The sequence below is a fragment of the Ctenopharyngodon idella genome, unplaced genomic scaffold (assembly GCF_019924925.1).
Source record: "Ctenopharyngodon idella isolate HZGC_01 unplaced genomic scaffold, HZGC01 HZGC01CH26, whole genome shotgun sequence".
Taxonomy (NCBI): domain Eukaryota; kingdom Metazoa; phylum Chordata; class Actinopteri; order Cypriniformes; family Xenocyprididae; genus Ctenopharyngodon; species Ctenopharyngodon idella.
Genome location: NW_026138717.1, coordinates 161,853 through 178,055, shown reverse-complemented (window position 1 = coordinate 178,055; position 16,203 = coordinate 161,853). Strand labels below are relative to the sequence as shown.

Here is a 16,203-nt window from a genome sequence, read left to right as displayed (position 1 = left end):
GTATTTAAGAAATTAAATGAAATTAAATGTGATTAGTCAACTATTATCTTAAATGAACTAATACACTCAAAAAAATATTTAACCCCAAAAGATAAAACTTATGTAATTCAATTGCATATAAAATTTCCAACCAATTTAATCACATAAATCCAACGTAAAAACGTTAAGACCTTAAGCCCCCTATAATCTCACATCTATAATCTCAGTATTGATCGGGTGACTATCCGTTTTAAACAGTTTATTGAACAGTCTGATCGCCTGATACGATGTCAAACACACACACACATATATGAGGCGAGGCGAGCCTCTTAAAGCAGCCGTGAGTTGAGCACCTCTTTTTAGGCTTTTTGTAAAAAAAAAAAAAGGCCACCCTTCGGAAATGGACTCTACCAAACTCCCCCGCCTCTGTTCGTGACTTGGACTGTTCCAGAATTTCCGGGGAGTTGGAAAACAAGATGTTATGGAGAGAGGCTGCGTAGATGTGCTTGTTTATTGTAAATAAGTTAAATTCGTCAGAAGTGTTGCAATCCAAAGATTAAGGATTATGTGTGTGCGTGCAACTAATTGTAAGTACATTTGCATATTTATAATACGTTGATGAGAGAGATTAAAGATCGCTATCACGGCATTCCGCCTAAATGTTTACATTGTTAAATATGTTTGCACTTTATTGTTGCGTTAATTTCACATGATCCTCCCGTGTTATTTATCTGGACAGTATTTAATGTTAGATCTGTATTAGATAGTGTAGGATTAAAACGTGTTTCAGTGAACATGTACAGGCATGTTTATCTAGTGAGTTAGACGCATGCGCTGTTGGCACTAAATGCGCTGGGCACGCAGTACAGTATTATAATCATTTGTATAGAGTTTGTATTTGTGTATATATATAATTCACTTTATGTCTAGATTTCTAATGCCCTTTACCATGCTGATTATATTTATAACCAGCATTCAAGTACTGATTTATAGATCTAGTAGCCTACTGTTTATAGATCTGAGATTGTACAATTGTTTATTTATATTTTGTATATTGTTTGTTTACAGAACCACACACACAACTACGTGAAATTTGCACAATAAATCATCTACAAGTACCCCTGGTGTGAGACGTAATGTTCTAACCGGACATCCTGTGGCCGTTCAATTACTCTGAACCAAACAAGAGTGAACAGTAGTTTTTTCACTTTTTAAATAAAAACATCTAGAATCTCAGTATTGATCGGGTGACTATCTGTTTTAAACAGTTTATTGAACAGGTTGATCGCCTGAAACGATGTCACACACACACACACACACACACACACACAGGCGAGGCTAGCCTCTTAAAGCAGCAGTGAGTTGAGCACCTCTTTTGAGCCTTTTTAAATAAAAACATATGGAAGCTCAGTATTAATCAGGTGACTATCTGTCTTAAACAGTTTATTGAACAGTTTGATCGCCTGATACGATGTTACACACACTCACACACTTGCGCACACACATACGAGGCGAGGCGAGGCGAGCCTCTTAAAGCAGCCGTGAGTTGAGCACCTCTTTTAAGCCTTTTTAAATAAAAAACATCTAGAATCTCAGTATTAATCGGGTGACTATCTGTTTTAAACAGTTTATTGAACAGTTTGATCGCCTGATACGATGTTACACACACTCACACACTTGCGCACACACATACGAGGCGAGCTGAGCAGAGCCTCTTAAAGCAGCCGTGAGTTGAGCACCTCTTTTAAGCCTTTTTAAATGAAAACATCTGGAATCTCAGTCTTGATCGGGTGACTATCTGTCTGAAACAGTTTATTGAACAGTTTGATCGCCTGATACGATGTTACACACACTCACACACTTGCGCACACACATACGAGGCGAGCTGAGCAGAGCCTCTTAAATCAGCCGTGAGTTGAGCACCTCTTTTAAGCGTTTTTAAATAAAAACATCTAGAATCTCAGTATTAATCGGGTGACTATCTGTTTTAAACAGTTTATTGAACAGTTTGATCGCCTGATACGATGTTACACACACTCACACACTTGCGCACACACATACGAGGCGAGCTGAGCAGAGCCTCTTAAAGCAGCAGTGAGTAGAGCACCTCTTTTAAGCCTTTTTAAATGAAAACATCTGGAATCTCAGTCTTGATCGGGTGACTATCTGTTTTAAACATTTTATTGAACAGTTTGATAGCGTGATAGGATGTTACACACACTCACACACTTGCGCACACACATACGAGACGAGCCGAGCAGAGCCTCTTAAAGCAGCAGTGAGTAGAGCAGCTCTTTTAAGCCTTTTTAAATAAAAAACATCTAGAATCTCAGTATTAATCAGGTGACTATCTGTTTTAAACAGTTTATTGAATAGTTTGATCGCCTGATACGATGTTACACACACTGACAAACTTGCGCACACACATACGAGGCGAGGCGAGGCGAGCCTCTTAAAGCAGCCGTGAGTTGAGCACCTCTTTTAAGCCTTTTTAAATAAAAAACATCTAGAATCTCAGTATTAATCGGGTGCCTATCTGTTTTAAACATTTTATTGAACAGTTTGATAGCGTGATAGGATGTTACACACACTCACACACTTGCGCACACACATACGAGACGAGCCGAGCAGAGCCTCTTAAAGCAGCAGTGAGTAGAGCACCTCTTTTAAGCCTTTTTAAATAAAAAACATCTAGAATCTCAGTATTAATCGGGTGCCTATCTGTTTTAAACAGTTTATTGAACAGTTTGATCGCCTGATACGATATTACACACACTCACACACTTGCGCACACACATACGAGGCGAGGCGAGGCGAGCCTCTTAAAGCAGCCGTGAGTTGAGCACCTCTTTTAAGCCTTTTTAAATAAAAACATATGGAATCTCAGTCTTGATCGGGTGACTATCTGTCTGAAACAGTTTATTGAACAGTTTGATCGCCTGATACTATGTTACACACACTCACACACTTGCGCACACACATAAGAGGCGAGCTGAGCAGAGCCTCTTAAAGCAGCCGTGAGTTGAGCACCTCTTTTAAGCCTTTTTAAATAACAACATCTGGAATCTCAGTCTTGATCGGGAGACTATCTGTCTTAACAGTTTATTGAACAGTTTGATCGCCTGATACTATGTTACACACACTCACATACTTGTGCACACACATACGAGGCGAGGCGAGCCTCTTAAAGCAGCCGTGAGTTGAGCACCTCTTTTAAGCCTTTTTAAATAAAAACATCTGGAATCTCAGTCTTGATCGGGAGACTATCTGTCTTAAACAGTTTATTGAACAGTTTGATCGCCTGATACTATGTTACACACACTCACACACTTGCGCACACACATACGAGGCGAGGCGAGGCGAGCCTCTTAAAGCAGCCGTGAGTTGAGCACCTCTTTTAAGCGTTTTTAAATAAAAACATCTAGAATCTCAGTATTAATCGGGTGACTATCTGTTTTAAACAGTTTATTGAACAGTTTGATCGCCTGATACGATGTTACACACACTCACACACTTGCGCACACACATACGAGGCGAGCTGAGCAGAGCCTCTTAAAGCAGCCGTGAGTTGAGCACCTCTTTTAAGCCTTTTTAAATGAAAACATCTGGAATCTCAGTCTTGATCGGGTGACTATCTGTCTGAAACAGTTTATTGAACAGTTTGATCGCCTAATACGATGTTACACACACTCACACACTTGCGCACACACATACGAGGCGAGCTGAGCAGAGCCTCTTAAATCAGCCGTGAGTTGAGCACCTCTTTTAAGCGTTTTTAAATAAAAACATCTAGAATCTCAGTATTAATCGGGTGACTATCTGTTTTAAACAGTTTATTGAACAGTTTGATCGCCTGATACGATGTTACACACACTCACACACTTGCGCACACACATACGAGGCGAGCTGAGCAGAGCCTCTTAAAGCAGCAGTGAGTAGAGCACCTCTTTTAAGCCTTTTTAAATGAAAACATCTGGAATCTCAGTCTTGATCGGGTGACTATCTGTCTGAAACAGTTTATTGAACAGTTTGATCGCCTAATACGATGTTACACACACTCAGACACTTGCGCACACACATAAGAGGCGAGCTGAGCAGAGCCTCTTAAATCAGCTGTCACGGGAATAATACGCGGATGCAAGTTGCAAGTAAAATCTCTTTATTGAGAAAACCACAGAGTCCAACACGTTGCAGCCAGCAGGAGAGTGGTGACACAGGGACTTCGATGGGCAGTCCTGAACAGAAGAGTGAAGACCGTGTGTAGAGTATCCAGAGTGAAGGGAAAACACCAGGTGAGTAATCCAAACGGGACTGGAACCGGAACAGCACGACACGATGACTCAGACAGAGGAACACACAGGATAACAGGAAGCAGCACGGGCGATATCCAGCAACGATCTGACAAACATGGGACGAAAGACAGGGCAATAAATAGGCTGGTAGATGACATTCAGCTGCCGCTGATCACTGGTAATCAGCGGTGACGCCCACATGAAACAATCAGCGTGACGAACACACACACACACACACACACACACACAAACACACAAGACCAGAATGAGACAGCGGATTACCAACCGTGACAGTACCCTCCCTCCTAGGAACGCCTCCTGGCGTTCCCAGACGAACCTACCTGTCGATTGTAATCATCGATAAGGGAGTGATCCAGGATGTCCCTAGCAGGAACCCAACTTCTCTCCTCCGGACCGTAACCTTCCCAGTCCACCAAGTACTGGAATCCGCGTCCCCTCCGTCTCGAGTCCAGAATACGGTTTACCGAATATGTAGGTTCCCCGTCTACGAGTCGCGGCGGTGGGGGAACCGGGGCCGGCGGATTAATGTGTGAATGAAACACGGGTTTAATCTTTGATACATGGAAGGCGGGATGTATTCTCCTGTACGCCGGAGGAAGTTTGAGTCGGACAGCCACCGGACTAATAATCTTGGTGACAGGGAACGGGCCAATAAATTTGGGAGCTAACTTGTTAGATACGGAGCGGAGCGGAATGTTCTTGGTAGAAAGCCACACCTTTTGACCCACGACGTATACGGGAGGCTTCGACCGGTGGCGATCGGTCTTAGCCTTGGTGCGCGCCCCCACCTGAAGGAGAGTCTCACGGGCTCTACTCCAGGTGTGGCGGCACCTCTGGACGAAGGCGTGAGCGGAGGGGACCGCGACTTCGGATTCCAGACTGGGAAAGATAGGTGGCTGGTAACCTAAGCTACATTCAAACGGAGAGAGGCCCGTGGACGACACTGGTAACGAGTTATGAGCGTACTCAACCATAGAGAGTTGCTGACTCCAGGAGGAAGGATTCTTGGATACCAAACATCGCAACACTCTCTCCAAATCCTGGTTGGCTCTCTCGGTTTGGCCATTGCTTTGAGGATGGAACCCCGAAGACAGACTGACAGTCGCACCCAGTAACTTACAAAACTCCTGCCAAAATTTGGACACAAATTGGGGACCCCTGTCGGAAACCACGTCCATCGGGAGGCCATGTAACCGAAAGACGTGATCTACAACAGTTACCGCTGTCTCCTTGGCAGATGGTAATTTAGGCAAGGGAATAAAATGAGCCGCCTTCGAGAACCGGTCCACTACGGTCAAAACGACTGTCTTTCCCTGGGAGGGTGGGAGGGCGGTAATGAAATCTAGCGCAATGTGGGACCAGGGTCTCGAAGGGACAGACAGCGGTTGGAGTAACCCATCTGGGGGTCGATTGGAAGTCTTACCAGTGGCACAAACCGAACAAGCCAAAACAAAATTGCGAATGTCGTGAGCCATCAATGGCCACCAGAATCGTTGCTTGACCAAAAAACTGGTGCGATTTACTCCTGGATGACAAGCAACGTTGGAACAATGTCCCCACTTGATAACGTCGGACCGTAACCCCTCCGGCACAAATAAACGATTCGGTGGGCAACCGAGCGGAGGCGTTACCCCTTCTAAGGCCGTACTGACCCTCGATTCGACCTCCCATGTAAGAGTGGAGACCACTAATGTCTCAGGTAAAATACACTCGGGAGTAGACGGGCGTTCGGAAGGATCAAAAATACGTGACAAAGAATCGGGTTTGATATTCTTGGAACCCGGGCGGTACGAGAGAGAAAAATCAAATCGTCCGAAAAAAAGTGCCCACCGAGCCTGCCTGGAGTTAAGTCTTTTAGCAGACCTGATATATTCCAGGTTCTTATGATCAGTCCAAACGATAAAAGGTACCCCCGAACCTTCTAACCAATGACGCCATTCTTCCAACGCTAATTTGACCGCCAACAACTCTCTGTTACCAATGTCATAATTACGTTCGGCGGGTGATAAACGATGGGACAAAAACGCGCAGGGATGCATCTTGTCGTCAGTGGAAGAACGTTGAGACAGAACTGCACCTACCCCCACCTCTGACGCATCGACCTCCACCACGAACTGACGTGAAGGATCAGGGGCTATGAGAATGGGGGCCGAAACGAAGCGGCTCTTAAGTTTGGCGAATACAGCCTCAGCTGTATCGGACCACCTGAACGTAGTTCTGGGGGAGGTCAAGGCGGTCAGAGGCGCGGCTAGTTGGCTGAAATTACGAATGAAACGCCGGTAAAAATTGGCAAACCCCAGAAACCTCTGTAGGGCCTTACGGGAATCTGGACTTGGCCAATCTACCACAGCCTTAACCTTGTCAGGGTCCATACGTACTCCCTCAGACGAGACGATGTATCCTAGAAAAGAAACAGACTGTGCATGAAAATCGCATTTCTCCGCCTTGACAAAAAGCCCATTCTCTAGCAGCCTCTGAAGCACTCGCCTGACGTGCTGAACGTGTTCCTGGAGAGAAGAAGAAAAAATCAATATGTCATCCAGGTAGACATATATGAACTGGTCAACCATATCTCTCAACACGTCATTGACGAGTGCCTGAAAAACCGCTGGGGAGTTGGACAACCCGAAGGGCATGACCAAGTATTCGAAGTGCCCCCTAGGGGTGTTAAAGGTGGTTTTCCACTCATCCCCCTTCCGAATGCGAACCAAATGATAAGCGTTACGTAAATCCAATTTTGTGAAAACGGATGCTCCCTGCAACCTCTCGAAGGCTGAAGACATCAACGGCAAAGGATAAGTATTCTTTACCGTGATGTTGTTCAGTCCTCGGTAATCAATACAAGGTCGCAAGGAACCATCCTTCTTCCCCACAAAAAAGAACCCCGCCCCCGCAGGAGAAGAGGAAGGTCGGATGAACCCCGCTGCTAGAGAATCAGAAATATATTTCTCCATGGCCTCCCTCTCGGGAACAGAAAGAGAGTAAAGTTTGCCTTTAGGTGGAGATTTACCTGGCAGTAAATCTATAGCACAGTCATAGGGACGATGCGGAGGGAGAGAAGCCGCACGGGACTTACTGAACACTTCCTTCAGATCCAGGTACTCCACGGGCACGTTTGATAAATCCGCCGCCTTCTCCTGAAACACAAAAACAGACACAGGCGGACAAGCAGACACAAGACAAGACTCGTAACACTGTGTGCTCCATTCAGAGATAGAGTGTTGGCGCCAATCCACCCTGGGGTTGTGTTGACTAAGCCAGGGATGACCAAGAACTATGGGTGCCAGAGGGGAGTCCAAGAGGAGAAACGTGATGGTTTCAGTGTGGTTGCCTGACGTAGTAAGAGTTATGGGACAGGTAGTAAGGGAGATGCTGGGGAGTTCCTGTCCATTAAGAGCATTAACGGAGATCTGTCTGGTGAGAGGTGTGATGGGGAGATGAAATTTCTGAGCGAAATGAATGTCCATGAAATTACCTTCGGCTCCGGAGTCCAGTAAGGCTTGGCAGGTATGTGTGTGGTTGGCCCATCTCAGTCTTACCGGAAGGAGAGTGGATGGTGAGGACTTCTCAGCAGAGATCCCACCCGATAGTAGCCTCTTCATTACTATCGGGCTTGTTCTTTTACTGGACACGCATGTAAAAAATGGCCCGCTCCTCCGCAGTACAGACATAGTCCTCGGGACCTCCGCCTCTCTCTCTCCTCCCGGGAAAGCCGAGCTCTCCCTACCTGCATGGGCTCGGGATCAGCGATGGGACCGACCGTGTCTCCCTCATTGGTTGATCGACCTTCCGCGCCTCTCAGTCTTTGGTTAGACTGAGTGTACCGCTCCAGGCGGTTAAGACGAGCATCCACTCGCAATGCCAGGTCGATAAGTCCGTTGAGACTCTGGGGAAGGTCCAAGATGTAAATCTCCCTTTGGACACGGTCGGCCAGCCCATGCAGGAACATGTCCCACTGAGCCTCCTCGTTCCATCTGCACTCTGCCGCCAACGTTCTGAACTCGATAGAGTAGTCGGCTACTGTACGATCACCTTGTCTTAGTTCCGCGAGGAGTCTGGCAGCGTCCTTGCCTGCCACAGCACGGTCGAAGACCCTCTTCATCTCGGCGGCGAGTGCCTGGAACGAGGTGCAGCATGGATCCTTGTTCTCCCACACCGCCGTTCCCCATAGTGCCGCCTGACCCGTGAGGAGGGTGAGTACAAACGCCACCTTGGACTCTTCTCTCTCAAAGGTCCGGGGCTGTAGGGAAAAATGCATAGAACACCGTGTAAGAAAGGCTCTGCAAAAATTGGGCTCACCAGCATAGCTCTGAGGAACAGGTAGGCGTGGCTCAGGTTGGACACCCGGCTCCGGTGGTGTGGGGGGAATTGGCGGTGTGGGCGGCGCAGCGGGATTTCTCAGAAGTTGTAATTGTTGGGAGAGCTCGGACACCTGCGTCACGAGCGCTTGCACAGCGCGCCCTGTGGTGGTGATACTCTCCTGCTGCTGGTCCATACGAGCGATACTGTGGTTGATGAACTCAGTCAGTGAAGCTGAACTTGCTGCATCCATAACGTTGGTCAGATCGTTCTGTCACGGGAATAATACGCGGATGCAAGTTGCAAGTAAAATCTCTTTATTGAGAAAACCACAGAGTCCAACACGTTGCAGCCAGCAGGAGAGTGGTGACACAGGGACTTCGATGGGCAGTCCTGAACAGAAGAGTGAAGACCGTGTGTAGAGTATCCAGAGTGAAGGGAAAACACCAGGTGAGTAATCCAAACGGGACTGGAACCGGAACAGCACGACACGATGACTCAGACAGAGGAACACACAGGATAACAGGAAGCAGCACGGGCGATATCCAGCAACGATCTGACAAACATGGGACGAAGGACAGGGCAATAAATAGGCTGGTAGATGACATTCAGCTGCCGCTGATCACTGGTAATCAGCGGTGACGCCCACATGAAACAATCAGCGTGACGAACACACACACACACACACACACACACACACACACACACACACACACACACACACACAAACACACAAACACACAAGACCAGAATGAGACAGCGGATTACCAACCGTGACATCAGCCGTGAGTTGAGCACCTCTTTTAAGCGTTTTTAAATAAAAACATATGGAATCTCAGTCTTGATCGGGTGACTATCTGTTTTAAACAGTTTATTGAACAGTTTGATCGCCTGATACGATGTTACACACACTCACATACTTGTGCACACACATACGAGGCGAGCTGAGCAGAGCCTCTTAAAGCAGCCGTGAGTTGAGCACCTCTTTTAAGCCTTTTTAAATAAAAACATATGGAATCTCAGTCTTGATCGGGTGACTATCTGTCTGAAACAGTTTATTGAACAGTTTGATCGCCTGATACGATATTACACACACTCACACACTTGCGCACACACATACGAGGCGAGGCGAGGCGAGCCTCTTAAAGCAGCCGTGAGTTGAGCACCTCTTTTAAGCCTTTTTAAATAAAAACATATGGAATCTCAGTCTTGATCGGGTGACTATCTGTCTGAAACAGTTTATTGAACAGTTTGATCGCCTGATACTATGTTACACACACTCACACACTTGCGCACACACATAAGAGGCGAGCTGAGCAGAGCCTCTTAAAGCAGCCGTGAGTTGAGCACCTCTTTTAAGCCTTTTTAAATAAAAAACATCTAGAATCTCAGTATTAATCGGGTGACTATCTGTTTTAAACAGTTTATTGAACAGTTTGATTGCCTGATACGATGTTACACACACTGACACACTTGCGCACACACATACGAGGCGAGGCGAGGCGAGCCTCTTAAAGCAGCCGTGAGTTGAGCACCTCTTTTAAGCCTTTTTAAATAAAAAACATCTAGAATCTCAGTATTAATCGGGTGACTATCTGTTTTAAACAGTTTATTGAACAGTTTGATCGCCTGATACGATGTTACACACACTCACACACTTGCGCACACACATACGAGGCGAGGCGAGCAGAGCCTCTTAAAGCAGCAGTGAGTAGAGCAGCTCTTTTAAGCCTTTTTAAATGAAAACATCTGGAATCTCAGTCTTGATCGGGTGACTATCTGTCTGAAACAGTTTATTGAACAGTTTGATCGCCTAATACGATGTTACACACACTCACACACTTGCGCACACACATAAGAGGCGAGCTGAGCAGAGCCTCTTAAATCAGCCGTGAGTTGAGCACCTCTTTTAAGCGTTTTTAAATAAAAACATATGGAATCTCAGTCTTGATCGGGTGACTATCTGTTTTAAACAGTTTATTGAACAGTTTGATCGCCTGATACGATGTTACACACACTCACATACTTGTGCACACACATACGAGGCGAGCTGAGCAGAGCCTCTTAAAGCAGCCGTGAGTTGAGCACCTCTTTTAAGCCTTTTTAAATAAAAAACATCTAGAATCTCAGTATTAATCAGGTGACTATCTGTTTTGAACAGTTTATTGAATAGTTTGATCGCCTGATACGATGTTACACACACTCACACACTTGCGCACACACATACGAGGCGAGGCGAGGCGAGCCTCTTAAAGCAGCCGTGAGTTGAGCACCTCTTTTAAGCCTTTTTAAGTAAAAACATATGGAATCTCAGTATTAATCGGGTGACTATCTGTTTTGAACAGTTTATTGAATAGTTTGATCGCCTGATACGATGTTACACACACTCACACACTTGCGCACACACATACGAGGCGAGCTGAGCAGAGCCTCTTAAAGCAGCAGTGAGTAGAGCACCTCTTTTAAGCCTTTTTAAATAAAAAACATCTAGAATCTCAGTATTAATCGGGTGACTATCTGTTTAAAACAGTTTATTGAATAGTTTGATCGCCTGATACGATGTTACACACACTCACACACTTGCGCACACACATACGTGCCGAGCAGAGCCTCTTAAAGCAGCCGTGAGTAGAGCACCTCTTTTAAGCGTTTTTAAATAAAAACATCTAGAATCTCAGTATTAATCGGGTGACTATCTGTTTTAAACAGTTTATTGAACAGTTTGATCGCCTGATACGATGTTACACACACTCACACACTTGCGCACACACATACGAGACGAGCCGAGCAGAGCCTCTTAAAGCAGCAGTGAGTAGAGCAGCTCTTTTAAGCCGTTTTAAATAAAAAACATCTAGAATCTCAGTATTAATCAGGTGCCTATCTGTTTTAAACAGTTTATTGAACAGTTTGATCACCTGATACGATATTACACACACTCACACACTTGCGCACACACATACGAGGCGAGGCGAGGCGAGCCTCTTAAAGCAGCCGTGAGTTGAGCACCTCTTTTAAGCCTTTTTAAATAAAAAACATCTAGAATCTCAGTATTAATCAGGTGACTATCTGTTTTGAACAGTTTATTGAATAGTTTGATCGCCTGATACGATGTTACACACACTCACACACTTGCGCACACACATACGAGGCGAGCTGAGCAGAGCCTCTTAAAGCAGCAGTGAGTAGAGCACCTCTTTTAAGCCTTTTTAAATGAAAACATCTGGAATCTCAGTCTTGATCGGGTGACTATCTGTCTGAAACAGTTTATTGAACAGTTTGATCGCCTAATACGATGTTACACACACTCACACACTTGCGCACACACATAAGAGGCGAGCTGAGCAGAGCCTCTTAAAGCAGCCGTGAGTTGAGCACCTCTTTTAAGCGTTTTTAAATAAAAACATCTAGAATCTCAGTATTGATCTGTTTTAAAAATATGAAGAAGACGGGGTGTTCCGAAAATGAAGGAAGTGAGCGAGCGCGAGCGCGAGAGGGAAAAAAAGTTAGTTTTCTCGTGACTTCTTTGATATATGTGTACAGTTTTAGACAAGCGTTGAGGTGAGCGGACGAGAAGCTGGACCGAGCTTGTGCTGTCGTGAGTTGTGACCGAGCCTGATCGCCGAGAAACTGAACTGCATGTCTGTGATATACCAGGAGGGGCATTGCTCATCGTGCTAGCGGAGATGGTGTGTTGGCACGGGTGTTCATCTTCTACTGAAGGGAGCTGAGATACTGTGAGTTTTTCTTCACTGTTGTTTAACCACAGTTTCTATTCTGAAGAAACACACGGACGTTATTTGTTGTTCTTGAAGCAAAGCAGCTTGGATCGAGTGATTTTGCTACTGTTGTTCGAGCCGAAATCCTCGTGCGTCGTTTTTCATACAATAGTGTCGCCGTGTGGACACAAACGGCATTGCGAACTCATTGACGCTCTTCTTTTGACAATATTTTTCCTTCTATTTTTCAGTTTATTTTTGGACATTTTGCACTGTTTTCACTTGGAGACTTTGAAACCCTTTTTGGATGGACAATTGCATAGACTTGAGAACTGATAACTAAGTTTGCACGAATGAATGGATCCGAATTACGCTGTTTTTGATTTTCTTTGAAGGGACTGTCCACCAGAATCTTTGTGAAGATTTTATTATTTTTTTTTAAACATTATTTTTTTTCTTGAACATTATTTTTCCTGTCGTTGAAGAAACGGAAGGGACTTTCTGTTTTTGAACAGGTGGCTATTTGTTTGATTTAATTACCCTGCCATATCTGGACACTCCAACACCAGACCAGTTCTACTGTGAGGTAAAACTTTAACTTTGGGGTTGTGAATCTCACTCAGGTATGTGAACTGCAAATATCTGATATGGAATGAAACATCTGTAATGTACTTTTGAGTGAACTGAGTACCATCTGAGCATTCTATCAGAACTGTTGTTGTTTTTCTGATTTTGAGTATTACTGTTGAAAGAGAAGAAACTGAACAAAAGTTTGAATCTGAACAAAACTTTATTTTTTATATATTTCTTGAAAAATCGTAAGAGAGTGAAACAAAGAATTTATTTCAGGACTGTTGTTTTCTTTATTTTGTTTAATTCTGCTAAACATTTAAGAAATAAGTGTAAAACTTTGATATCTTGGAGTAGGGGCATTCCTACTGTCTTGTGGTCTGAAGAGGGGAAGAGGGGTTAATCAACACTGTTATACTCTGGGGAGCTACCGTGTATGTTAAGTTCCAGAGCCTCAATCCTCATCAGTCGCTGCTACAAAAGACAAAAGCAACATTAGCAAGGCAGACAACAACATACTTATATATATATATATATATAAGTACGGGAATTAATCGTACTAGGGGGTGAGGACCTAGATCTTGTCAATGCCTAGTCATCCAAGATATATTGCAGCTGAAGTTAAACTCACCCCTACATTGTAGTGAAATTCCTCGCTACACCTCTTTTAAGCCTTTTTAAATAAAAACATCTAGAATCTCAGTATTAATCGGGTGACTATCGTCACTCAAAGCCTTTGATGGCATCAGTCCTTCATCAGTCTCTCTCCACCGGATAAACACACGTGATCATCTGTCCCTGTAACATCAGACAAGATTCAAGTTTCCTCTGAGATTGATGTGCTCAACACTACATTCACATGATGATGATGATGATGTGTTAACTCTCTTTTTATCAACACAAATGTTCCTTCATTTATTAACAGTACTAACGGACAAATAAAACAGATAACTTATGTCTAGTTACTGTAGATTTGTTTACTTTATTTTCATTCATATATAATGTAATCAGTGTTGAATTCTTCATAATATCGCACACACACACACACACACACACACACACACACACACACACACACATCACTCAGATTCATGTTGTGACGAGATCATCATCTGCAATACTTACTGAATATTGTCCTGTCAGATGTTAAATAAACATTTAGTAAATGCTTAAAAAGATCAAATAATAAATCAAAGTTTCAAAACAGCTGCTCAAATGAAATTTCATTTCCTCATTCGGGAAAGCATGAACTGTATCAATAATCAAATTAAAACTCATTTGTATTTGTATATATTTTTAATTTTCATTATCAATCCAGTATAAACCTTTGAACTTTTATACTTGAAATTTGAACTGGAGAGAGCAGGACTTGGAGGAAAAAAAATGATGTTCTCTGGTGAGTATGCATCAGTTCAGTTACACAACTGATACATGTAACAGTCAAGTAGACTCTCATATAGGGATGTGTAAAAGGATTTTGAGTTTGCTGTGGATTTAGAACCAGAGACAAATGTCTTGTGTAAGGGTTCTGTAGTTTGCTGATTTTTGTTAATTGTATTTCAGCCACAACAAAATGCTCAGCTTTTTCATGCTATGCCAATATGGTGCTGGTTTTAAATTCATCAAAAAATGAAATTTTAGAGGTCGATACATCGGTGCATCTGTAGTTACATGCAAACATTCTGTTTGATTATGTAAAGTAATGTTCTGCATGTTAATGTGTATTTTCTTTGCATTTTTTCCTCATCAGACAAATACTGTTGTTCTTCGGAGTTCAATCAGGAACTCGTACGCCAGTTCCCTAAGCGGGGTGAGGGTGGTGGCTTTGAGCTGTTAAAAATGAGAGGCTGCACCAGGACAAAAATTCCCAACACCCTACATTATGAGAGCAGCAGCCGAGCAGGAGCAGCAACAGCATTCCCATTCTTCAGAGCAGAGAGCAGCAACAGCATTCCCATTCTTCAGAGCAGAGAGCAGCAACAGCATTCCCATTCTCCAGAGCAGAGCAGGAGCAGCAACAGCATTCCCATTCTCCAGAGCAGAGAGCAGGAGCATCATTTTTATCATATGTGATCCTGGAGCACAAAACCAGTCATAAGTCGCACGGGTATATTTGTAGCAATAGCCAACAATACATTGTATAGGTCAAAATGATCTATTTTTCTTTTATGCCAAAAATCATTAGGATATTAAGTAAAGATCATGTTCCATGAAGATATTTTGTAAATTTCCTACCATAAATATATCAAAAATGTATTTTTGTATGCATTGTTAAGGGCTTCATTTGGACAACTTTAAAGGTGGTTTTCTCACATTTTAGATTTTTTTGCACCCTCAGATTCCAGATTTTCAAACAGTTGTATCTCGGTCAAATATTGTCCTGTCCTAACAAACCATCAGTGGAAAGCTTTAGTCAGCTTTCATGACAGGTTTTGTGGTTCAGGGCCACATATGTCTTCAAATGCAACTGGGCAAGCTCATGTCAAAGCAGACAGGAATAGTAAAGAAAATGTTCTCATTGTATATTCACCCTTTTTCTGCAGAATGTGTTATCTTCGCTCTGTGAGTTCATGCAGTACCAGTGAATGGTGACCTAAAACTCTTCAAAATACAGCGCATAAAACTGCAGTGCATTAATTTATGAATTCAGAAATGATCAAATCTGTGATCCAAATACGAGGCCAGCAGTCATAATTCTGGATATACAGTGGTGCTTGAAGCTCTGACATCTATCTATCTATCTATCTATCTATCTGTCTATCTGTCTATCTGTCTGTCTGTCTGTCTGTCTGTCTGTATGTGTCTGTCTGTCTGACATCTATATCTATCTATCTATCTATCTATCTATCTATCTATCTATCTATCTATCTATCTATCTATCTATCTGTCTATCTATCTATGTTGAACACTGACAACATGATTAATATTCATGAAGCTAGCAGCTCATCAGTCATTTGTGTGGTTCATATTGGTGTTAGTAGTAGAATTTATAGTGTTATTGTCTTTTAAGTCTGGTGAGTAGACAAAAAAATGACTAGCCAATAATGATTCTACTGCCAAGGTGATTTGTGTGTCTGTAACTTATATTTTCAGATTGGAAAATTGAGAGTGATGAACAGCAAGCAGCATACCAGTTTTGAAGAAACTTATTACATGGAGCTGAAGACCGGACACCCCTTCAGGTCACAACAGATCTAACCAGCAGTGTGCAAGACAGAGATAGACAGTTTCTGTCATTCTACGAGTCAAACCCAACTGACTGGGCATCCCCACTATCAATCAACCTTAAAGGTATGGTTAAAACTAAATCTGTTTCACAAACATTT

General features: G+C 43.5%; 2 long non-coding RNA genes across 5 annotated transcripts in view; one reads left to right on the top strand and one right to left on the bottom strand.

The window, feature by feature from the left end:
- Positions 1-286: 286 nt before the first annotated feature.
- The window catches only part of LOC127507972 (uncharacterized), a 118,412-nt gene continuing 102,495 nt past the window's right edge, over positions 287-16,203 (top strand). Inside the window, exons 1-5 of one of the 4 annotated variants that reach the window (XR_007928639.1) lie at positions 295-566; positions 1,048-1,259; positions 1,434-1,585; positions 2,323-3,606; positions 11,465-11,649. This is a non-coding gene — a long non-coding RNA (uncharacterized LOC127507972). Of the gene's footprint in view, positions 567-1,047; positions 1,260-1,433; positions 1,770-2,322; positions 3,607-11,464; positions 11,650-12,131; positions 14,274-14,627; positions 16,169-16,203 lie in introns of those variants that run through there. The other 3 variants (XR_007928637.1, XR_007928636.1, XR_007928638.1) reach the window with 3 other exon arrangements.
- LOC127507971 (uncharacterized) overlaps positions 1,519-16,203 on the bottom strand; it is a 123,323-nt gene continuing 108,638 nt past the window's right edge. Inside the window, exons 7-10 of the long non-coding RNA XR_007928635.1 lie at positions 9,390-11,966; positions 2,087-3,923; positions 1,719-1,902; positions 1,519-1,533 (exon numbers count right to left, since the gene is read on the bottom strand). This is a non-coding gene — a long non-coding RNA (uncharacterized LOC127507971). The remainder of the gene's footprint in view (positions 1,534-1,718; positions 1,903-2,086; positions 3,924-9,389; positions 11,967-16,203) is intronic.